The following is a 26,684-nucleotide window of genomic DNA, read 5'->3' as shown; positions in this document are numbered from 1 at the left end:
TGTATATTTTTTAAGTGGCTAAGATTGTTTATAAGCAATAGAAAACAAACACAGCCATCAATGCTTAAAACAAGAAAATGTTACTTAAAAGATTGTATAAAGAATATTTAACTAATATAGTATTGAATTGAAATGAATGATGCCAGAAAACTACTTGCCCTCATATTTGCACCTGTCAGTAACTTTAGAGTCTAAGCCCTTTTGCAGAGCACAGTTTTCATTTCCATCTCTAGTTAAATTGGGACTGGTGACTCTTATCTGTTTTTCAAAAATCTTTAGCCTTTGGGAAAAAAAAAATCAATACAAGGACTGATTCTATCTTTAGATTAAAAATGTATGCAAGTTGTTAATGAATAATAATCAGAGGATAATTTAGGAGAATTTCAAGTTTTCTCTTTGTTCTAAGTATTATATAAATGTGCCTTAAAAATGCCCTGTTAATAAAGGCCGTATATGAAAAGCTTACAGCTAATATTGTAAACAATGGGGAAAAACTGAAAACTTTTTCTCTAAGATCAGGTTGATCACTCTTGACGCTTCTATTCAACATAGTACCAGAAGTCCTAGCCAGAGCAACTAGCAAGAAAAAGAAACAAAATTCACCTAAGTTGGAAAAAAGAAGTAAAATTGTCCCTGTTTGCAGATGACATGCTCTTGTACATAGAAAAACCCAAAGACTACACAAAAAAATGTTAGAACTAATAAACCAATTCAGTCAAGTTGTGGGATACAAAATCAACATACAAAAATCAGTAGTATATCATACATTAAAAATGAGCTATCCGAAAAGGAAACTAAGAAAACAATTTCATTTACAATACCACCAAAAAGAATAAAATGCTTAGGGATAAACTTAATTAAGGAAGTAAAAACCTTGAACATTGAAAACTACAAAACACTGATGAAAGAAAGTAAAGAATATACAAAAAAAAAAATGGAAAGACATCTTGTGTTCATGGATAAGCCAATATTGTTGAAATATCCATAATACTCAGTGGTCCAGATTTAATGCAATCCCTATCAAAATCCCAATGGCAGGTTTTTAAAAATTTTTTAACAGAAATGGAAAAAAAATCCTAAAATTCATATGGAACCACAAAGATTCTGAATAGCAAAGAAAATCTTGGGAAAGAAGAACATATCTGGAGACATCACAATTCCTGATTTCAAGCTATATCATAAAACTACAATAACTTAAACAGTATGACACTGGCATAAAGACAGACATATAGACCAACAAAACAGAACAGACAGCCCAGAAATGAATCCATGCATACATGGTTGATTGATCTTTGACAAGAGAGGCAAAAATGCACAACAGGGAAAGAATTGTCTCTTCAACAAATGGTACTGGGAAAACTGGATATTCATAGGCAAAAGAATGAAATTTGACTCATCTTATATCATACACAAAAGTCAACTCAAAATAGATTAAAGACGTAAATGTAAAACCTGAAACTGTAAAATTCCTAAAAGAAAACACAGGAAAAACCTTCATGACATTGGTCTTGGCAATGATTTCATGGAGATGACACCAAAACCACAGGTAACAAAAGCAAAAATAAAACAGTTGAACTACATCAAACTAGAAACCTTCTGCACAGCAAAAGAAACAATCAGCAAAGTGAAAAGGCAATGAATGGGAGAAAATAGTCACAAACATTATATTGGATAAGGGATTAACTTCCAAAATATATAAGGAACTCCTATAATTCAATAGTAATAAATAAATAACCTGATTAAAAAATGGGCTAAGACTTGAGTAGACATTTATCCAAAGAAAACATCCAAATGGCCAACAGGTATATGAAAAAATATTCAATGCACTAGTCATCAGAGGAATGCAAATCAAAACCACAATGATGTATCACCTCACATCTGTTAGGATGGCAAATACTTTTTTAAAAAAAAGATAAATTTTGGCGAGTATGCAGAGACATGAAAACACTTGCACACTCTTGCTGGGAATGTGAAATGATGCAGCCACTATGGACAACTGTATAGTGATTCTTCAAAACGTTAAAAATAGAACTACCACATGATTTAAAATCTCACTTCTGGGTGTTTACCCCTGTCCCCACCAAAAAGAAAAAATCAGAATCTTTCCAATGTTTTGCATGCCAATGTTCACTGAAGCACTACTCACAATAGCCAAGGTGTGAGAACAACATATATATTCATGAATGGATGAATAGATAAGGAAAGTGAGGTACATACATGCAATGGAATATTATTTGGTCTTACAAATGAAGGAAATCCTGCAATATGCAACAACATGGATGAATCTTGAGGACATTTTACTAACTGAAATAAGCCAGTGCAAGAATTACAAATACTGCCTGATTCCACTTATATGAAGTATCTAATAGAGTTAAACTCAGAGAATCAGAGAGTAGAATGGTGCTTGCCAGAGGCTGGGGGATGAGAAAATGAGAGTGTTGCTAATCAACAGGCATAAAGTCTCAATTATGCAAGATAAATAAGTTCTAGGTATTTGCTGTACAACATTGTCCCTACAATTAACAGTATTGTATTGTCACTAAAAAATTTGTTAAGATGGCAGATCTCTTCCTAAATGTTCTTACCACAATAAAATAAAATTTTAAAAGTTTTCAATTAATAAAGCAAATAATTTTAATAGGAAAAATGCTCTGTCAATTTGTATTGCTATTAAATAATTAAAATTAAACGTTCACTTGCTCTGTTTTTATCCAAACTAAAAGACTAATTATTTTACTTATTAAATTATATCTTCTTACTTTCTTGTCTGTTAAAAAATAATAAGCTGTACCTTTGTCTAGGTGACTGTGACTTCCACTGCTACTCTTACCAAAGAAAATCATTCACTCTATGACTCTAAAATGTAAGCAAATGTTGCATAATATTCTTTGCACTATGTTAATATTAATAATAACAATGATAATGACAGTCACAATTTATTGTTTCTACTTAGTGCTAGTCCTATGAGATTTTTGTATTTTATCTGATCCTTACATACAATCAATGAGGTGGAAAATATTAGCTTTTTTATCATCTGAGGAAATGGAGGCTTAGAAAATTTAGGTAACTTATCTAAGACCATGCATTTTACTAAGTGTAGACCCGGGAATTTGAATGAGGTTCTTTAGATATGATGCAATATAGAGTGATTCTGATAATTATAGGAATTTCTCCAAAAAACCTCTAGTGTCTATATAAAAAATACTTAAAAAAATAGTATAGAAACAAAATAAAAATTTTAAGTGTGTATCAAGACGCTAAAGATAACTCAATAGAATATTCATGAACAAGTGAGGGCAAAGTAGGAGTTAAACGGATGCATTTTAATCCCAGTTCCATTCATAGTCAAACTTACAGAAATGCTATCTCCACTGGAAGCCTTTGCTATTAAACAGTTCATTCAGTTTTCAACCCACTGTAATATGGCTTTTTGCCTTTCTTTCTTCTGAAATTTCAGTAATTGAAATCATCTATGAATTCTTAATTCCAAATCCAGTGAAAATTTGCCCTTGTTATAGACATGCTCTCTTAAATATTTGACACTGTTGACTACTCCTAATTGAAATTTTCTCCTTCTTTGGTTTTCATGACACTAATTATTCCAAATTTCCTTTTATCTTGTGGCAGTCCTTGCTCACATTTATGTGTTCACCTTCTTTTACCCTACATTTAAATATTAGTGTTATCCAGAGTTCTATCCTCAGCTTTATCTTCCTCTCCTCTATAGTTTCTTCCTGGAAGATGATGTCCAACCCTTGCCTTCAGCTACTACTTGACTACTAAAGACACCCAGTCACATTCTGTGCTCTAAATTCATATAGCCAAAGCTTACTCTAAATCTATTCATGGACATTACTTTACTGAACTCATGATCTCCTCTGTACCCGACAACATATTTCAGCATCTCTTTATTTCATTTTATATTTAGTGTTTAATATGGGGCTCAAAAATGTGTACTGCATGATGGAATTACATACTTTTAAAGGTGTTTGTTCAATCTGGAAAGTGAGTAATGATTGCCAGATTTTTTTTTTTAATAGCGAAAACTCCTTTCAGAGTAATAAGTAGTAACCTCATGGACTTCAAGGATTACTTATATATCTGCTCAAAATGAGCAGTTATTTCTTCTCAGAGTAACTTCAAGTAAAATTATTAAGAGGAAAGTATTCTTGGTTTCCTTTTCTTCTCTTCTCTGAAAATTAGACTTTTCTTTTAGTGTTCACATATCCAGGAACACAATGTTCTCAAAAGATCCCTTAACCATTATGATAAAGTGTACTAGTTAGTTATTGCCATAATACTGCTATATAACAAATTACACAGAAATGTAAAATAAATTTTTCCTCAGTCACCTTTCTGCAGATTGGTTGGAGTAGGCTCATTTTGCCTGAGTTCAGCCTGATTTGGCTTCAAGCTGAGGTTGAGTTCAGGTCTGCTCCACATGTTTTTATTCCTCCTTGGACTAGTAGGCTGATTGGGGCATGTTAATTTCATGGCAATATGCCATAGTTGAGGTGATATATAGAGTCTCTGAGTGTGGGGAGAAGGAGAAAAAAATGCTTAATGTTGATGTTAAAAACCCTTCACAGAGGAGGTGACATTTGATCTGGGTATTAAAGGATGGGAAATTAAAATTAGCCAATCAGAGAATGAGGGAAGAACTTTCCAATTATTGATAATGAGGCATAAGATTATTTATATTAGCTTAAAATGATTTATTATACTATCTGAGAGAAGAAGATTTGAGTTTTAGCAAAAGCATGAAAGCTGAAATCCCAACTTAGAGAAATGACTACTACAGAATTTTACAAACTCAGGCAAGTGGACCCTCCTGGCAGTAAGATAATACATGTTAGAAAGGCTGTAGCACATTGAATCAGACAAACTAGCAATCAAAGGCAAACTAGCTACTTAGGACCTAATAAATCTTACAGGTGTGTTTGGTTTAACCTGAATACAGTTCTTTGAAAATTTGAACTAATGATTTGAAAAAGGGCAATTTTACATAAAGATGCAAATCTTTGACAATGTTGAGTTTGTAGTCCAACATGAGAAGTGTTGTCTAGAGCTGCGTGATGGGTCTTTTGTTAAGAGGGATGTATACTTTCCAAGTTAGTTCCAACTCCATGGAATATTATCGTCTCCTTTTCCCAGAGATGGATTGTCAGTTGCCATTTATCGTTAAGCATGGACTATTTGTTTTTTCTGGTAAAAGAGAAATATTTATCTGTATTCTATCAAAAATTGATGAATGAAAGATAATGAAAGATATACCAAAAGAGACACATGTTTCAAGAAAAATGGGAGGAAGCATATTTGTAAGGACTATTTCTCTGTTTAATATGCAAGTGAGATGCTATTTTAGAAGATGACGATAATAAGAAGCTATTAATAGGAGGCTTTCCAAAAGCTGTGCCACTCTAGTTTTATGTTTTCTGCTGGTGCTGCTGCCACTAATATTGTGTCTCATCCTCAGGATAATTTATCACAATGCAGGGTCAAAAAGTTCCCAGCAATTAGCCACCCCAAACTCTGAGAATCTCAAATCCTAATGTAAAAACTATGTTCTTATCCTCTTTGAGTCCACCTCCCTCCTAGAAGCTACCTGTGTTGAATTAGTAGTCTATTCAAACAAGAAAGGAACTCAGCATGGACTGTTCTAGGCAAGGCTATCCTGACAGTCATATTTTGTTATCTCTCTTCGTATAGCATCAACATCAGAGAAATGGGAAATGCTTGTTTCTGAGGAAACACATTATACATTGGGCCTAATAGAGTACAAAGAAATATTTGAGCCAAATTGAGCCAAATATTTTAATATCCCAAGAGTTGTATAGTCTTAGGAAGTATATGAAATAATGCAGTTTCCTTCCATTCACATAGAAAAATGTTTTGCTTTGGGGAGCAACTATATTTACTTATCTCCAGAAGTAAGTTGCTGTTTTTTTCCCCACTTTGTCGGACTCAAACAGGAAGCTGCCCCTGGAGTGGTTGACTGAGGGCAGAAGAAAGCTGAGAGATGGCTTCTGCCACTCAGGGCTAGACTCCACATCCCCCTACTTGGTAAGATTCTGATGGTCCCTCAAGTTCATCTCTTCTATTTGAGATGGGCCTAGGAATAGGCCTGACTGTGCTGCCCAGCTTGGATTGCTTAGCCTCCTGTGACCCCACAGGCCGAGGTCTACATGCCGGCCCTCCAGAGATAAAAGAAATGCAAAATCCAACCAAGAGCTCAAGCCAGGTGGGAGCTGTAGATGTAGATGAATCCAACGACATGGTTAAAATGTAGTTGATATATAAATATGGTAGGTTTGGAGAGTCGACCTTCCAAATTTGAGGAATAATAGTAGGAATGGAGGGCAAAGCATTTTTCAACACCAGAAAGATTTAAAATTGAATAGGGAAACACGTAAGAGATTAAAAACTCATAACATTAATATTCTTTAGTAAAAATTAGGTGCACATTTATTATTGGTCCCTTTAGTGTTGAAGAAAATTGGAAAACTAGAATCACAGGGGGTCAACTATGTTATTCCATTTTAAAACCCTGTATTTTCATATTAGGATGCCTAATTAACCAACCATTTTAGGCTTATGGTTTTTTGGTTATTGTTTTTTTTTTTTTTTTTTTTTTTTTTTCGGTATGCGGGCCTCTCACTGTTGTGGCCTCTCCCGTTGCGGAGCGCAGGCTCCGGACGCACAGGCTCAGCGGCCATGGCTCACGGGCCCAGCCGCTCCGCGGCATGTGGGATCCTCCCGGACCGGGGCATGAACCCGTGTCCCCTGCATCGGCAGGCTGATTCCCAACCACTGCGCCACCAGGGAAGCCCTTGACTAGTTTTTAAAAAATATTATTTAAGAGAATTCTTGTTTATAAATTTACTTTATTAGCTTATAAAAAGCATTTAGCAGTTGGGAAATTGTAGTCAGAAAACAAAAATATAAGAAAATAAATTAAAAAATTTAAATTTGATTTAAAATGCTAAAATGTTTATAACTAAGCTTGTAAATAGGACTAGGAATTATTGAAAGGCCTTTAAAATAGTTTGAGAATTTTCTAGTCCTATAAGTAGAATAAGGTAAATAAACTGAGCTTGAAAGTAAACTTAAACTTTAAGCTTAAAAGCCTAAAAATGAACTAAGTTTTTAAAATTATAAATTTAATTAGTTGACTTTTTAAAGATTAAACTTCTGAATATTCATTTCTGTAAATAAAAACCAACCCTGAGGGTAAAAACAAAACCAAAATGAAACAAAAAGTCACACAAAACCCCCTTCAATATTAGGAATGAAGCACATAGCCATCAGGTATAGAAGGTTTGGATATAATTTTTCAAGACTTAAGAGCTTTGGGCACAGTCCTCATATTCTTCCCTGTCCAGACCAATATTAGGGATCAAAACTTAGCAAGAAATATTACTGGCAAATGTAAAGAAGCTCCATGAAGATTTTAATAAACTTCAAATATGACTGAAATGTCAGTAGAGTTTGATTTTGAATTTGAATGTTTACACCAAAACCCTTAGAATCATTTTTGTTATCTGGTTTTGATTAGCGTTTGTTTCAGTTTAAATCAGTTCTCTGAGACAACTATCTTTGCTTACCTGTGCTTGCTGCATATTAAACAAACAAAAAATAATGTGAGGTAACTCTGAAAAAGTGTGGTTAATTTATTTCAAAATTTAGTTAACCTAAATTTTTGTTGGCTTTCAATAATTTAAAATTTCTTTGACATTTTATAACAACTTTAGTGGATTTAGGTTACCTCGGAGTCTAGTAGTGAATTTTCAGTAGTCTGGGTTGTGCCCTTTTGTGTAGTGAGGTTTTAAGTGATTTTAATTCACTTTATATTTTTTGTATTTAAAATTTTTCTTACAATGAGCAAAGTAGGAGGAAAAAAGTTATTAAATTTATTAAAACAATGTGAATTTAAAAATATACTTTTTTCCCCAGAGACTTCTTAACTATATAAAGTGAAATCATGGATTCTGTGGTGTAACATTTTCTAGGCCTTTAATATTTTAATGATTGAAAAGTATGCCGTTATTAAAGGAAGGAGCTTTGCTCCAAGCACAATCTCTCCTATGATGTATCTCAACTTAGAAGGCTGTAGACTAATTAGACACACAGCATATGCTTCCCTATGATTTTACTTACCCTATATTGGTTTCCATTCTTTAGTCAGATATGTTCTTTTGCTGTTAAACTTTTCCTTTGGAAGACATTGTTTTTAATTACAAAATTTAAAAAGTGAAACACAAAAACCTTACCCAGTACATGAAAAAAAAAAACTGCATAGAAAAAACTGAGTCATAAAAACTGCAGCAGGTGGTCTTAACCACATGATGGTCTACCTCATACAATGTGACTTTTGCCAAGGACTCTGATTGCAATCCTGCTGAACTCAACTGCATTTCTTGTGTCAGCTCTGTCCTGTAGTGCAAATCAATCACCAGGTACCTTTTGAGCTCTCGTGGACATTTAAGATTCCAAAGCTTGAATCCCACATACATTTACAGAAGAAGCAGGGAGAGAAGCCTCTCAGCAGCCCTGTACTCAAACCCAGCATGATATTCAATAATGACCTGTCAGGAAAGGAGACTATGTATCCTCACACTGTGAAATATCCTGAGGGACTTTCTTTATGAATTTGAAAAAAGATTCAGCAGGGCTCTAGGCAAGAGCTCATGCACACAATTTCAAAAGTGTATCACAATCCTTTAAATTTTTTTTTCAGGGGGCATCATTACTTTGGTGTTTTTTCATCTATCCTTTTAAAAAATTATAAAAATGAAAATGATGGCCTGAAACAGTCTCCTGGTCACAAAAAATAGTCTTCTGTTTTTTCAAGGTGTATCATTTCTCTTTTTACCCTAGCAGGATGGTATTTGACTTTTAAGCATTCATTGATTTATTTTCATTTTTGCCCATTCATAATGTAAGAGATATTGAATGAGTGATATGTGTGCAATAGTCATGCAGAATTTGTTAGAATTAATTTAAAGGCTAAAACTGGCACATTTTGTCTTTTCTTGGTAATCTTATGATCTTCAATACACTAGAACAATGGTGCTTATATTTTTCAATACAAAGGCCACCTAGGAAAAAACTCTACCAGGAAAATTCACGTATACATACAAAATTTAAAAATGTACATGTAAACTGAGAGGGCTCACAGATTCCTTGGAGCCCTGTGTTCCATGTTGGGCTGTGATGGGGGAAGCCGACAGTTTAGTATGCAGGGTATTTGCTAGGAAGGAGTATCTATGAAAAGGAAGGTAAGGATGCAAGACAGGACAGAGGGAGAAGCTGAGCTGTGATGCAGAACCAACAAAGCTTCAGCCAATCAGAATCATATGGGAGTGATCACACTCAGGAGCTAGAATGACCCTTCAGTCCTGTCAGGAGTTGGGCCCATCTGTATTGATCAGTCAAATTGAACGTGTTTCCCAGGAAGCAGTGGCTGTAGGCCTCCATGCAACCGAGGAAATCCCTGAAGGGACTGATGTCTAAAACCTGTTGATGACAGCCCTCCTAACGGCTGGGGCAAAAAGTTCTTCCATGAATGGGATCTGTGTGCTACATCACAATGTCTATCTGACCCAGGTTATGAGAAATCCTGCCCTAGAATCTTCAGCCTTCTCTCTTCAATTTTAGCCACTGAGGTGATTTTCAGATTTTATTTCTAAATTCTAACTCAAAAACCACTTAAGAACAATTTGATTCATATAGTTTATGCCTTACTTAAGCAGCAATATATTTTAGGTATGCTTTACTGAGCTGGTTACTTGATTTACATTTTGAACTTATTTTAAACTTTCTGGTTTTTTAAAGATAATTTTAGGTTAATAATTACATTTTAATCTATTGAATGGTTTTAAGCAGATGTTAAAATAACAAGAAAGCTGTTAGAATACAGGAAGAGTTGACTCACCACTACAAAACTTGGAAAATCCAGAAGGAAATCTCTTTTGCCCTGGTTCCATTAGTGTAGCTAAATGACTGACACACATGGAACAAAAATAGGAATAAATAGAAATAAAACAGATGGCATCATTGCCCTCCTCATTATAGAGAAAATTAACTGAAATAAAAACAAGATGAAAGATAATAGTACCATACTTTTCACTTAAAAAGTCATTGAAATAATGAAAGTAATCTCTTCATTGTTAGAGATTTTTACCTTTTATGAGTTTAGGTTGTCACTGAAATGTTTTTATGCCTAAATCTAATTATGCAAAGGGGAGAGTACTATTTTTAGTATGCCATATTTAATTCTCTAAAATGTCTCTGTTCAGTAAGGCCCTGAAGGCATGAATGATAGTCTGGCAGGTTTTCAATAAATAATGACAATTTATCAGTAAAGAGGCTTATTTTCAAGAGATGAATAGCTAGATACAGCTGTAACATTAATTTCCAAATCCTGAAGACAAAATAGCATTGACAGAAATCATAAAATTTGAAAGACAAACTAGTTTGGGTGGGAGTCAGAGGCTGTGGGAGCAGAGGAAAGATATATTTTAATTTAGACATGTTGCTTTTGAAGTGGTGTGGCACATCCAAGGAGAGAGATATTAAGCAGGTAGCTAGAAATACAGGTCTGGAGCTCAAGGGAAAAAGGTCAGGCTCACTTGAACAAAGGTGTCTGCATTCACCAGGTTAGGCTCTCCTGGGTTAGGAAATGTGTTTAGTATGTTTCAGAAAGAGGGGATCAAGGAGGCTGTGTTCTCACTACAGTGAGTAGGCAGTGTGGTCTGTTGGAAAAAAAATTATATTCAGAGTTATAGTTCATCACTAGCTGCTTGACCTTGAATAAAACTCTCTAAACTTCAACTTTCCCTGTTACTAAAATGGGAATATCAAAACCTATTAATGCTCTTTATAGAGTGACTTGGATCAAATGTGATAAATGTAAAAGCATTTCATAAATTTAAAGGTGCTATTCAAACACACACTATCATTATAATAGAGTGTGTATGGATATTTGTTTGAAATATTTAAGCATGAAAGAGAAGATGTAAATTATTCACTCACTAAATAAACATATGTTGTGTAAGGCACTAAATTAGTGCTAGAAAGAAGAAGATAAATAAGACGTGGTTTCTTCTCTCTAATGGCTCATAAGTCCTATCTAGAAAAATAACACATGGGCAGGTGTCAAGTACTAGCAGACAGAAGAGTAAGTAAAGGATGCTGTAAGTGAATGAGTGAATGAACACATAAATAGGTGTACAGAGGAGAAGCATCTAATCCACACTCAAAGTATCAAAAAAGCCTTCTGAGGAGAAACTGTCTTAAAGCATGAAAAATTGTTCTTCAGATAAAGAAGGGGTGATGGAAAGTAAAAAATCCTAAGCCCAGGCAATGTCAGGAGAAAATGTTGAATGTAAAATGCTTGAGGCCAGTTGGGAAGAAATGAGGCTAGAGGAGAGGAGGTAGAGGTGGTGGTCAGATAACCTATGTCATACTAAGTTACTTGAATTATTATGATGAAATAATAGATTTAAGAGGAGGAATAGGGTAATCAGATCTGGTCCCCCCCTTTTATTTTAATATTAAAAAAATTTTTTTGACCACACCGAGTGGGATGCGGGATCTTAGTTCCCTGACCAGGGGGATCGAACCCATGCCCCCTGCTGTGGAAGACTGGAGTCTTAACCACTGGACCGCCAGGGCCTTTTAGATGGAGCCCTCTGGCAGTGATGAAGAAGTCTGATTTAAAGGAAAGGAAATTGGAATCAGGAAAACAAGTCTGGAAATTACAGCAATAGAACAGCAATAGATGATGGAAGATTGAATTAACTTCAAAATTAAATGTGATTGAAAATATTGGTGACCAATTGAAGGGTGAAAAGTGAAAGAGAGGGAGGAAAGAAAAATTTCTCCCTGCGGTCTGCATGGATGGCTGTACCAACTGCTGAGATGGAAAATGAGGAAGAACGAGTTTAAGGAAAAAGAGGATTTTTGTTTGGGTATCTTGAGTTAAGCAGTGTCTTTGTGATGTTTAGGCCAACATAGCAAGAAGCTGGATATATGTCTGAAGCCCAGTAGACAGAACCTCTTATGAGAGAGTTGTGGGCTAGAGATCTAGATTTGAGAGACATCAGTAGATGAAAAGATTAGGTAGATAGATGGTAGATAGGTAGATGGATAGATAAATTTAAATGAATGTTTAGCTAATTGTATCCATAGTGCCTAGAATAGTTCCTGGCACTTGACAGTATTTCACTGAGTAAATATGAGAAGATTTAAAGTTGTGAAAATAGATGTGCATACTCAGAGAAAAACACTTAAAATGAGCATGGCAAAAGTGGGTTGAGGTGGAAAAGCATCAATATTTAAGGTGTCAGCATTGGGTACTCAGAGTATAAATAATAGAAATATATAGAAGAATGATGATAATTGAGTAAACAATGATATTATGAAAATCAAGAAAATATAAAATTAAGGGAAACAAATCAAGAGTTCTTATCCACTGTTGCCCCAATTACATGACATTGATGGAGGTGTCAATTGGGTGCTAGAGCAAAGGTGGAACTGGAAGGGGTTAATTGGCTCTTCTGTGACATTTGTTTTATGGATGCTGAATCTGAAGTATATGGGCTCATGACTGTCACTGAGAACCCTCTCCATTATATGGAGAAAGCTTTCAAGAACATGAAATCTGTTCCATACTTGTTCCTTTCTAATACTTTCCACATAGCAGCTTCTTATCTTTTTAAAACTTAAACTAACATTGTTCCTTCCCTGCTTGAGAGTCTTTAATGGCTCCCCATTGTACTTATCCTAGCCTATTATCTTCTTACAATTTGGCCTCTGCCAATTTCTCTAGCTTTATTCTGTTCCTTATTCCCCTTTGCTTTATATACTAAACATCCTTCCTGGTTTAAGTTCTCTTTAACAGATTTTTTTCCCCTTCAATTTGGAATGTTCTTTCATTCATACAATGGTTCTTTCTCATCTTTTGTCTTAGCTTAAATGTCACCTCCTAAAATAAGTCTCTTAAAAAAACACTATAATCCAAAACAGGTTCCCCCTATTTAATCTCTTAGGACCTCACTCTCCTTTCACTGGATTTATTATAGTTTGTAATTATATTGTTGATTGATTATTTTTTCTTGTTTTTTTCTTTTTATATATTCCTTTTTGATTTCCTTCTTTTTTAATTGATTGATCATTTATTATATATATTCTCTACAGAATTATAATCTCCAGAAGGAAGGGAATAAATCTCTGTGCTTACTTTTTCATACCCAATGCCTAGCTTAATATATGTAGAAGGAATAAATAATAATGCCTGTTCACTTAACTAGAGTTGTAAGTAATTCATTTACCTCTATAGACATATCTTGAGGATACACAGAAAAGATTTTAAAATTGCGATGTTAAAATATACTATTTAACCAAATAGTAAAACTGCTTGATACACTATTTTAGACATATAAAGAATTAGGTTGTGAGCATTTTAAAAATAACCAATTTGGAAGGAGCATTAACTACAGTAGAATCTGAGATGCAAAACAAAACAAAAACAAAAACAGGGCTATTTTTTGTAGGACACAGAAATGTGTGATAGAAATACAGTATATTTTACTAACTCACCTGATCCTCCTATTAGAAACTTTCTAGGCTCCTAATAGAATGTACAACAAGAAGCTCTCACATTCTTTGAAGTCATACATTTATGAGATAATGTAACTTCATGAATTTAACAGGTCTTCATTATTTTACTTTGGGTCTTCCCTCTCACTAAGTAACCCTCCTCCCACTGTAATTTATCTCTCTTAATAACCTCAATAATTCCAATTCAGCAAATCTTTAGTGGATATCTATTATGGGCTGAGAATACTGTAATGTTGAGAACAGAATACATGTTAGAAGTAGTATCTGTGCTCAAGGTATTTATCATTTGTTTCAGGAAAACTGTAAGACAAGGGTGAACTTTTAAGTGACAGCGGTCTGATATAGATTAACAGAATAAAGATGCTTTGCAGCAACCAAGGAAGCTGCATCTTCAAAAAGATGGCTAAGATTGGGTAAATCAGAGAACATGGAAGATGAGTGGCATTCTGTAACAAGAGAATATTTAGAAGTCTCTCAAGTAAGATTGCCCCTGGAACATTACATGCAAAGTGGGGCTGCTGACCATGATAGAGCAGAGATGTGCCCACTAGCTCTAAAGCAAAATTAAAATAGTGTCCTTGCCTCAGGTGGGAAAATACCCTTGGGAATGAATAAATGATGGTAGGCATAGATTTTCTGTTTGAGTAAATGATGGATGAATTACTCAATAAGCAGCCTGTCTATAGAAAAAGTCTGGTTTCTTATCACATATCCTCCATACAGAGATGCAAGCATTTGCATAGAAATGAATTGATTTGAGAAAGGGCAGAAAAGGAGAAGCAATAGAGAGAGACATTGGAGCTGGCAAGAGACTGCAGAAGGAAATATCCTTTTGGGTTTGCTTAATAACACTCTATTCCACTTATGGTATATAGTCCCTTTGGTAATTTAACTCATGTGGTCACCTCACATCCATGTTATTTTATTTTTTTTAATTTTTATTTTAATTTTTTTTTTGGCGGTACAAGGGCCTCTCACTGTTGTGGCCTCTCCCATTGCGGAACGCAGGCTCCGGACGCGCAGGCTCAGTGGCCAAGGCTCACGGGCCCAGCCGCTCCGCGGCATATGGGATCTTCCCGGACCGGGGCACGAACCCGTGTCCCCCATCGGCAGGCGGATTCCCAACCACTGCTCCACCAGGGAAGTCCCATCCATGTTATTTTAGATAAGGAGGAGAAAATATGATTTTAAAAGAGGAGTAATGAATTTTATATCCATACATCATTCATCGAATGAAGCCTTAATAGAAAAGTTACATATATTGCCACTTGAAAATAAATAGCTGTACTTATTTTTAAAAACTTAAAGCAGATCTTACAAATGAAAATTTTTCTTATGTAGAATATGAATGGCTTTTTTTTCCTTTATTACTATTTTTAATTTTTTGAAGTTTTCAATAGAAAGATTTTAAAGGATATCTATCAATCTATTGGTCTATTGTTTTTAATACAGTGTATCCATTTGGAAATAAAGCTGTGTATTTTTAGAAAATTACATTTTACATGGGAAACTATCCCAGGGCTTTCTTCTCCTTCCTTTTTAACCTTAAACAAACAAATTTAACATACTTTTGTCATTGTATCTCTGAGAAAATATTACCTAAGTGTTTCAATAAATTAAACAAAAACAGATTAAATTGGAGGTGCTGAGATAAACAAAATTAAATGTTTTCTTACTATAGGATCCTTTGATTTTTAAAAACATGTGCATGGTGAATATTTAAGAAGTGGTATATTATCAAAATATTTTTCAAACTTCTAGATTTCAGGACTTTTTTGAGAAAATTCTTCAGAGTTAACGCTCTGAAAAATATAAAACTGAATCTACTACAATAGGGAAAAGTTAGTTAGAAACTAACATCTAAATAGTTTCAATCATGCAGGTAATCACTGCTTGAAGAATCCTCAGGAAAGAATAATCCCAAGTGTAATACTTTTTAAAAGGGATTTAATACAGAGCTCTCCTTTTCATAAACCCCAAAGTATTTTAAAAAGCTTTAAGGTAGGTAGCATACAACAATGATTAAGAGCAATCCTTTAGACTCACATGCATTTGAATTCCAAGTTTATCACTAACTAAAGGTATGACTTTTTTCTCGAAGTATTTATTAAAATGACTCTACAATGGAGCGTATAACAACTCGTTCTAGGACATGTGAAGATTAAATGAGATGAGCATATATTAGTACTATACATAGTAACTAGTAAAAACTATATGTTGTTATCCTTATATTGAAATGTATTATTATATTTAAGGATCTATGGTTTGGTATTCTATAAATTTAATCAATAAATGTTAGCCACTGCCAATTAAAAGTCAGCCTGAAAGAATAACATAGTCAGAAATTACTCTAGACCTTCTCTGTTACATTGTTTATTATATTGTGAAATTTAGGAAACATCTGCTCCAAGGAGTGGGTGATGGGTAAATTACCAGAGTACCAAAAACATTTTGTAATAAAATAGCTCATCCATTGGGCAATCCCAAAACATAAGTCTCATGCTTAATGGCATTTTAATAAATTTCAATATCTAAAGTCCACCAATAGAAACCTATCATGTTATTTATATAAAAGCATTTCTCATACCTTACCATATCCTATCAGGAGCACTGTTCTATAATTAGTTACAAGGGTTTCAAACACTTAGCTTGCCAGTAAGAGTACAAGAACTATTTTATTACAGTGCAGATAAATCTCAAGGTAAATATTATATTTATATGACTATAAGTATGTAAGTCTTGAGCAGACACACACAGCTTAAAACGGCATCAAATAAAATATGTAACAACAAAATAAACTAAATAAAACATTTGATGCATATTTGTTAAACTTAATTGCTAGTTAGGGTCTTACAAGTTATAGAGACCCAAGGCACACTCATATAATCTCAGTAAATGGTGAATTTAAAAATACAAAGGAAAGTAAAACAAACTTTCACCTTAGCAGATGCACAGCAAGAAGAGCAGAACACTACTCATGATTGCAATGGTAGTCCTAATAACCTGACAGCAACTCTGGTTTTTATCCATCTGTAGAGATGATAGCATCTAGTTTCATATTCTAATATTCTGACATTTTCTTTTGATGCTTTCAACCACATAATTGATTGTCTGTGACTCACAGATACCGCAAGAAAAGGTATGATTGGTTTGACCATTCACAATCTAACTACAGCATACCCATTAAGCAGAACTCTCAGAATGGTCAGTCAATTCCTTTATCACATAGTTATTAAGCATATAATTTGTGACAATCACTTTTCCATGAGCAAATTCTACAGTGGGGACAAAATAGACACAACTACTGCATCATGGCATCGTCTAGTAGTTCAGACATGCAGCTGAGCAGGGTGACAGCATTATGGGACATAGTGCATGGTGCAAGAAAAACCATGGAGAAAACAGGTTTACCAGACACTCGGTGAGTTTGCAATTTATCTTCAGTGTGGCATACTTTGATTGTTAATAGTAATTATAATATCAACATAAGATACATATGTCTATTTCCTTAGGTAATAAAATATAAAAGAGCAGCATGTATCTGTAACATTAAATTAGAAATTATTAATGAAATGAATGAATGGATGAGTGAATGCCAATTTGCATTGATTGGGTTTTTTAGTTAAATCCTATAAAAGAAATGTGGCTTTCCCCTCACTTCTTCAATGACACTTCTCACTACTTTCCTTCTAGATATTAAGCTCCAGGAAAATGGCTGTATGTAAATCATTCCATTTTTCTATTTGTTTTAAAACAGAGAAAAATCGTAAAAATTTTCCAATGTGGAAACTAATAACTAAAACAAGCCACAAGACATCAGGTTGCTTTCCTAACACCTCTACCTTACCTCCCACAGCATGTTACTTTTTACATGGAAGTCTCCATTGTGTTATTTGATGCTACCAATTTTTCCTATTTTTTTCTCAATTTTATCATTTGTCTTTTCCTTCTCTCCTGACATCTCTTTTTCTTTCATTGACACATGCCAAGTCACTGTTAGATCACTGTTAGATGTTCTACTAATTTCCTTTGGGTTGATGTTTACAACATAATAAAATCTTATTACTGATAGTACTCATGCATAAATTAAATAAATATTCCACTCAACAAATATTCACTAAGCACTTTTAATGTGTCAGATGCTGATTTAGGTGCTATGGATACAGAAATAACAAATAAAATTAAAACAGACAAATATTCTTGTTCTGTTAGCTTTTACATTCTAGTGGGCAAAATTCAGTCTACAGATATCAATATGAAATTCATGTAATCAATATTATCTTGAATTAATAATATTATATGAATCTGTTGATTAACACAAATTGACATAATTTAGTTCCAAATTAGTAGAAAGTGATATGTAAAAATTTTTCAGTGCAACTACTCCCAGGATTATGTCTTATCATTTTTGTAGAATGGGAGCACAATTATTTATGACTCTCCATAAGGCTTTTTTGATTCTCACCCACTATAACATATGTATAAATCAGAATCTATCATAATTTCTCAATTGGTATTAAAAAAGACAGCAAAGTTGTCCTTGCCTGTTCATCAGAAAAAGGTATTAAACTTGCCTTTTCCTAAACTTCAAAATCTTTCCTTTTCTTTCAGGCATTTTCATACATAATGGTACTAGTTTCTGCTTCACATTTGGTACTTCATATCACCTGCACTTTCTTGTGAAACAATTCAGTTTTTGAAAATCTTCTTCATAAATTTAATTTTCTAACTTTGTTTTCAAGCTTTAACCAAAGGTGGCTAGCACATTGCTTTACTCACAACAGCCCAAAATTAGTGAACAAGAAAATATTTGGCATTTAAAGACATCTGTTAAATGTCAATCTAAAGCTGACATTTATGGGAGTTTTTTTAGCTTCATAATTAAAGGTGGTTTTTAAGCTTTCAACTTATGTTTTAATTGAAGCTTGTTATGGAGTAAATTGTTCTTCCTCAAATTCATATGTTGAGGCCCTAACACCCAATATGAGTATATTTTGAAATAAGGCCTTTAAAGTTGCAATCAGAATTAAATCAGGTCATAAGGATGGGGCTCTAATTCAATAGGACTGGTGTCCTTGTAAGAAGAGTAAAAGACATTAGGAGTACGGGCGCACAGAAGAGAGGCCATGTAAAGACACAGTGAGAAGGAATCTTGCAACAAGCTAAGGAAGTAAGATCTTACCAAAAATCAACACTGCTATCACCTTGATATTTCACTTCCAGCCTCCAGAACTGTGAGAATAAATTTTTGTTGTTTAAACCACCCAGTCTGTGATATTTTGTTATGGCAGCCCATGCAGACTAATTCAAAGCTTTTATTTTAAATTTACTTAAAAGCAGTATTACATAAGTACAGCCTTTTTTTTTTTTTTTTTTTTTTCTCCAGGAGCCTATAGTCTTTAGGGTAGTTAAACATGTAAACCAATGTCCCTGGGTGTTAGTGACTCTTCCTTTTCTTAGCTTAGAATTTATCTATAAATATTCTTTGTGGATAGAATGGAGACAATTGTAAAATCCATTTAAATGAGGGTCTCTCCAGCTGTTCCTTGATGAGTAGTTTAGGTACACGTCATCCCTTGTGGTCTAGTCAGCTATGTCAGGAAACTCCCTGAAGCCCTCCACTCTACAGTGATAGTGGTGCTACTGTTACTTACTTTGCAAGGAGTAGAGGGCTTCTCCTTCTAACATTGCTGGATTTTTAGAATACTGTATTGTATTTATTTATTTATTAAATAGCAGACATGTATTTCTCATGATTCTTGAGGCTAAAAGTCTGAGATTAATGTGCCAGTTGATTCAGCTTCCTGGTGAAGTCTCTCTTTTTGGCTTGCCCATGGATGCATCCTCACATGACAGAGAGGAGAGCCCTGGTCTCTCTTCCACTTCTTTCTCTTTTTTTGTTTCAGTTCTATTAAGGCATAATCAACAATCAAAACCAAAATTGCATGTATGTAAAGTGTACAATTTGATGATTTGATATATGTATTCACTGTGAAATAATCATCACAAGCAAGTAATTAACAGATCCATTACCTCAGGTAATTACCTATTTCCTTCTTTGTGTGTATGTGGTGGGAAAACTTAAGATTTACCCTCTTAGCAAATTTCAATTATACAGTACAGTATCATTAATGATAAGCATACTTTTGCACATTAGATTTCCAGAACTTATTCAATTTGTGTAACTGAAACTTTGTACCTCCTGACCAGCATTGTCTGCAATCCCCGCCCCTCCTGCAGCCCTGGGCAACTACCATTCTACTCTCTGCTTCTATAAGTTGGACTAGTTTGGAGTCCACGTGTAAGTGAGATCATGTGTTTTTTACTTTTAAGTATGAGATATCTAAAGTAGTCAAGCTTATTGAAACATAAAGTAGAATGCTGTTTACCAGGGGCTTGGGGAGGGGGAAATGGGAGTTGTTCAGTGGGTATAATGTTTCAGTTTTGAAAGATGAAAAGTTCTAGAGATCTGTTGCATAATCATGTGAATATACTTAACAATATTGATATACCATTTTTTGAAATTAATATGCTCCTGATAGTTTTGAAGATTTGTTATTTATTTTAAAAATTTAGGATTTGGAGGATTGTTTAAAAACTACACAGTGTGGATATGAGAGGTGGTAGGAAACTAGGTGTCATATCCCCGATACCTTCTTATTTTATCAAAATGCAAAAGGTATAAATGTGTACCTCAAGTAGGCCTCATGACAATAGAGAGTCTGTTGTGAAGACCACCCAGGAAACTGAACCTTCCCTATTCTATCACTACCCTCCTAGCACTATTTCTTTTTAACACTTTCCCCTCTCTCATATACTGAAAACTCTTAGGTAAAAAAATACCTCAATGTCTTTTCATATTTTCCCAGAAAGGAGAGGAGGATTATTTCAGTCCACTGGCTTATCCAGGAAGATGTGTGTGTGTGTGTGTGTGTGTGTGTGTGTGTGTGTGTGTGTGCGTGAGCACATGCACACGCATGCACATGTGCGTCCATGAATGCACATCTTCTAAGCTATGGTGTCATTGATGAAGAGATTTGTGGAGAGACAAGGAAGACAAGTTATTTGATTTACTATCAAAGCTACTTTTACTCTGGTCCATCAAAAATCAAAAATATCTAATCAAGCATGGATGGAATTCCTTCCCAAATATCTCATTGTGTTTCCCTGAAAAATTCATATTCCTCTGATTAAAGTGACATTGGCTTTATTTCTTATGAACTAGTATTCTGGCCTTAAATCATTAAAGCAGCACATACCTCTCTTTTATCTGAGTTACATTAGAAAAGATTCTTGTGATTAAGAATCATTTTCAAGTAAGGGTGAGGACATGGAAAGCATAAGGAAAATCTTAATTTACCTTGCCACTCAAATAATTTCACGATATACTAACTTTAACAATGTAGCTTTATAGTAGACACAGAAGTGGCAAAAATTCGACTTGTGAGAGTCAGAGAACACTTAACAAGGGAGGGGAGTAGAGCTAAATCTTTAAGTATGTATAGACATTTTACAGGACGTAAAGGCATAGTCAAAGAACTGTAGATGGTGTTTTGTAAAGGGTTTTTTCTGCTAAAGGTGACAAAAATTTAATTAAAACAAGTTCAAATAAAAAAATATATACTGATTCACATAAATGCAAAGTCCAGGATACAAATAATGTCATTAGAGTTTGCTGTCTTAGATGTGCCACCTTGTTTGGATTGGATTCTTAGAATTTTTAATTCCATCTGCTACCTTCATTCTCTTCATGTGGTGGAAAGAAGGCTCCTGGTGTCTCCAGGCTTACAAGTTTCTTGAATTTTAGGATCTTTGTGAAGAGAGTTTTTTCTCTCTCCCAATATCAATATAACAAGTATTTTAAAGAAACTCTGGTGAATATTTCCTGTGGCTGCTTTAATAAATTATCATAAACATAGTGAATGAAAAAAAAAACAAATGTATTACTTACAATTTGGGGGGCCAGACGTTTGAACTGTGTCTCCTTGGCCTAGAATTAAGATGTCAGTGGGACTGCATTCCTTTTTGGAGGCTGTAAGGGAAAATATATTCCTTGACTTTTTCAGTTTCCCCAGAGACTGCCTGCATCCCTTGGCTCCTGACTCCTTAATTCATCTTCAAAGCCAGCAATGACCAGTGGAGTTTTTCTCATATTGTATCACTCTGACACTTCTGTTTCCTCCTTCCATGTTTAAGGACCCTGTGATTACACTGGACCCACCTGGATGTTCCGGAATAATCTCCTGATCTTTGGGTCAGTGTATTAGCAAATTCAATTCCATTTGCTATCTTAATCCCCCTCTGCCACATAACATAACATAGTCACAGTTTCCAGAAATTAGGAAATGGGCATATTTGGAAGGCCCTTATACTGGATACCACACATGGCCATCTTTTATGGAAAGGAGAATGAGCTGCCATGATTAGCCAAGCCTCAGACTGGTGCCTATATCTGTTATAGAAGGGTAGTGGCAGGATTACAGAAATTGAGAAGAGATGAAAGGGAACTTTATATTTGTCCTCATAAAAGGGAAAGAGAATGTACAATATACACAGATGTTAAGCAGAAAAATAAAGCAGGAAATTGATTTAAAGAATATTGGGGGTGGAGATGAGATGAGAGTCGTCCCTCTGCCCATATATAGACATTATGTTGTTTAGAATCCAGAGAATAAAGGTTGAATTAAGAGTTCTGGATGTCTTGTGATGCCTATCTTGAAACAGATAAATTACAAAATGAAATGGTGGTCTCAAACAAGGTGAAGGTGAGTCTGTGAGAATTGGATGAAAAGGGGTGAGTCTTGCAAGGATCATTAAGTTCCATAGTCTCTTGTTCACTCTTGCCAATGGGCATGTGGAATTTGTAGGAGGGAAGGTTTTATTTAGAGTACATGGAGCGTTTGTATACCTTTTAATTCCTTCCTATGGATTTGTGGAAGCTAGGGGAGAGGTGGTCTTGTCTAAAGCACCTCAACACTAGAGGATCTCTTCTGATACTCAGAATATGCACTTAACATAATCATTTTCTCCTAAAGCTCACTTTGGTGACAGTGTGAAAACTGAAACAAAGGATTAGACTAAGAAGCAAAAAATCCTGTTAGTAGTATATTTTGAAAACCCATTTGAGTGCCTAAAATAAGACAGATGCCATGATAATGTGAAGAAAAGATATTATAAGTTAAGAAAATAGAATCATTAATATCTAGATTTTTATATTATTTTCATAATCTGGAAAGATAAAGTATGCATTAGTCAGGTTCTTTCAGTTTCTAGTGACAGAAACTCAAACTAGCTTCATTCATTCATTAATTCATTTATTCATCTATTCAAGAAACATTTATTGAAAACCAAGCATGGTGCTAGGCTCTAGAGCTATTGTAGTGAACAAGACAAAGATTTTGCCATAGTGGAGCTTATATTCTTATGGGAGAAAGACACTATAAACAATGAAATAAATAAACAAGATAATTCAGATTGTTATGCTTATTATGAAAGTGTGCAGTGAAGGAGTAACTGATGGGTTCTTAAAGAAGATATTACTTTGTTACTGTGGGCAGGTAAGGTCTCTGCAGAACTGATGTTTGAGCCAAACTTAAAAAAATGGCTTATAATAGGACATATAAATGAAATACTTATGTATGAAGCTGGTTTCAGGTATGCATGAAGCTGTCTTCGTGTCTTTCTCCTATGGCTCAGCTTATCTCTATTGGGCATTATTCTGTAGAGAAGCACTTCATACTAGCTACTTCATATCTACATTCCCCATTCAGAAAGAGATCTTTTCTCTAAGAATATCCTAGCTCTGAAGGGGTAATATGCTCATCTATGAAGCAATCACTGGGACCTGGTGGATGATATCTTTGACCAACTTGGGTCATAGACTTTTCCTGGAGTTGGAAATGGGTACCATAATGGAGAGCCACTTTGGAAATGTAAGAGAGTAGAGGGATTCTGCAAAGGAAATAGACAAAGGAGGAAAAGGAAATCATGGCAAGCAGGAAAAATTCTTGAAGTCCCACATATACAATACTGATTATCTAAAAATATGGAAAAAATATTCTGTGCACCTGGATGGGGGAAAAATGGCTACCAAAATAAGATAAAACATCAATTTTAGGACAGTAAAACATTTAAAGTGTGAGACCCATAATAATGATGTGGTAGATATCATTATCTAGACAATGCTGACTATAGTCATATAATTAAATAGAATCAGAAAATAGCTTTATGAGATCTTTAAAAATACTACTAAGTTTTGCCTTGCAAATTTTGCTTAAATGTATAGGAATCTCTATTATAAATGATATATAAAAATCATATTTGGAACTATAAGTAATAGGACTAACAAATTTCATTTAACTAGAATTCCAAGACAAAATAACCTGATGAAGAAATACTACTGGATGCCACTGGCTATTAGATGCAAATAAATATTGTAAAATTGAACTTGGGAAATCAGAAATAGGTAGGAAATAAGGAAAATTTTTTTTTTTGTCAGTGAGGCAAGTCTACTTCAAAAACTAATGCATCCTTTGTCAGGAATCACCTTTTACATTTAGACAGTTGAAAGAATTGGTAATTGCTACATATAAATAGAAAGAGACTGAAAGTTAATGTGTTTATACAGTAAGTAACAGTAACCTGTTTGTGATAAGCCTATATACTCTTTTGATTTTTTTTTCTTTTACATCTTAATGAAGGGTACCTTTTAAACAGGGCATGTATTAAACAGGGCATACTGATCTGACAACAAAGTTAACTGAAATGTTAAAAGTCCTCTGTTTTCAATGGGAAAAAGAAATCTTTCAAGAGGAGCTGTGTCTTTTTTAAAATAGAGATCACAAAACAAGTGAGACATATGATGGTGGCCATTAGAGAGAAGGATGAATGCCAGTCTGTGAAGTGATGCTTCAGCTGTCTCAGGAGAGTAGCTGCCAAGCACACTCAAGAAGGAAACACGAAATCAGACATCTGTATGTGAGCAGCATCCGCCATGTTTGCTCTGAGGAGAGAGAACCACATGAAGCAAGACAGCAAAGGTGAAATCCAGCAAGATAGCCTACTTTATTGCCATGGCAACCCAACCCTGATGAAAAGTAGGAAAACAATAAAGTATCTCTGAAAAAAAAAATCTGTGCTATGAATACCTACTGGGTTGAGGAAAGATGCACTCATGGAAAGAGCTTGACATTTTACCATTTGGTGATTTCTTGTAACAAAGTCATGGGTGCTGCTTTGGGGAAATGCTGATTTGGAAAGCATTGCATTTACTAAATTATTTAATTTGAACTGTTGCTAAATTCAGATTTATATGTGAAAGCTGTAGTTTCAGATTAAAATGTTAAGTGCCATTGTAGAGGTCAAAGCGTTAACATTGTCACTCTCCTTGATGCATTTTGACAATCTTTTGCCATCATATTTCACATAAATTGTGTGGTCAGTAAAAAAGAAAAGTTTCAGAACATTCTGATATTTGATAAATTAGAGCTATATTTTATTTGCCTGATTGGATTCTCAAATTTCGCCCATTATTTTTTTTAAATGCTCTTTCTTTCTTCAACTTCCTGTTTTTCGGTATGCAGTTCAGTATGGAAAGAAAACCTTTTCTTTTTTCTATTCTGAAAATGTTTAACATTCAAGGATTTATAAATTTTCCCAACTTTAGGCAATTTTGAGTTGTTCCTATGATTGTTTTTATTCAAATAAGACATCCTGGTTTGTAGAAAAATCAGGGAAAGCTTGTTATACTTTTCTTAAAGTCAGCTTCATTGAGATAATATACATAAAAAAATCTACTTCTTTAAAGTGTACAGCTAATTGAGTTTTGACAAATGTATACAGTCACATAATGGACAGCACATTCAATTTCTTTGCAATATTATTTTAGTGTTTGTCAATACCACTTCAAATGTGTACTAACTTGCTTTTGATAAAATATAAAAATTTTGTACCACATCCCACTCCTTTGTGCTATTTTTGTCATATACATTACAACTTTATGTTATAAACTCAGTAATAGTAATTTTTGACTTCAGTAATAAATGCCTATAAAGAAATTTATAGAAGAGTATTATACACAAAATATTTTATTTGTATATTTATTTAACTTATAATATTTGTAGTGCTGCCTTATGATATTTCTAGTGTTCTTCATTCCTTCCTTTGATTTTAATTACATGTTGATGGCATTTTCTTTCAATCTGATGGACTTCTGTTAGTATTTTTTGCAGTGCACTTGTGTTAGCATTGAGTTATTTCAAGTTTTATTAATTGGAAATACCTTTATTTGACATTCATTTATAAAAGATAATTTCACTATATATTAAATTCTTAAATTTCAGTGTCCTTTTGCCTCCATTGTAACAGATGAGAAGTCAGCCATTAATTGTATCATTGTGGTATGTGATACACACTTTCAAGACTCATCTCTGTTTTTGGCTTTCAGCTGTTTGACTCTGATGTATCTACGTGTGGTTCTCTCTTCATTTATACTAATTGGAGGTTCATTGAGGCTGTTGGATCTGTAAGTTAATATTCCTGGTCAAATTTTGAGTTTGGGCCCACTATTACTTCAAATATTTTTCTGATCCTTTATATTTTTCTTTTCTGGAACGCCAATTACACACATTTTGTAATACTTGCTATTGTCCTACCTACCTACAAATATCTATTCATTTATTTTTTAAACATTTTTTTCTCTCCTTTCTTTGTATTTGAAGACCTTTATCTTCAAGTTCACTAATTCTTCTGACATCTCAAGTCTGCTGTTGAACAGAGAAATTTTAATTTTCACAGTTAAATATTTCTGTCCTCGAATTTTCATTAGTTTATTTTATTTATTTATTTGTCTATTTATTTATTTTTGGCTGCGTTGGGTCCCTGTTGCTAAGTGTGGGCTTTTCTCTAGTTGCGGCAAGCGGGGGCTACTCTTCGTTGCGGTGTGCAGGCCTTTCATTGCGCTGGCCTCTCCTATTGCGGAGCACGGGCTCTAGGCGCATCGGCTTCAGCAGTTGCGGCATGCAGGCTCTAGAGAGCAGGCTCAGTAGTTGTGGTGCACGGGC

The 26,684-nt window shown here is 34.3% G+C and overlaps 1 protein-coding gene across 2 annotated transcripts in view; it reads left to right on the top strand.

Annotated features, from left to right (window-relative positions):
• Nucleotides 1-25,316, top strand: part of LOC102984370 (pancreatic alpha-amylase) — a 126,932-nt gene extending 101,616 nt beyond the window's left edge. The window contains exons 16-17 of one of the 2 annotated variants that reach the window (XM_028489051.2): nt 2,802-2,863; nt 3,728-3,920. The gene's annotated coding sequence lies outside the window, so the exon portion shown is untranslated. Of the gene's footprint in view, nt 1-2,801; nt 2,864-3,727; nt 3,921-24,458 lie in introns of those variants that run through there. The other variant, XM_055084402.1, reaches the window with a different exon arrangement.
• The last annotated feature ends 1,368 nt before the right edge of the window (nt 25,317-26,684 follow it).

This window comes from Physeter macrocephalus, chromosome 4 (assembly GCF_002837175.3).
Source record: "Physeter macrocephalus isolate SW-GA chromosome 4, ASM283717v5, whole genome shotgun sequence".
Classification (NCBI taxonomy): domain Eukaryota; kingdom Metazoa; phylum Chordata; class Mammalia; order Artiodactyla; family Physeteridae; genus Physeter; species Physeter macrocephalus.
The sequence above is the reverse complement of the archived record's forward strand: the minus strand, read 5'-3'. Positions and strand labels throughout refer to the sequence as shown.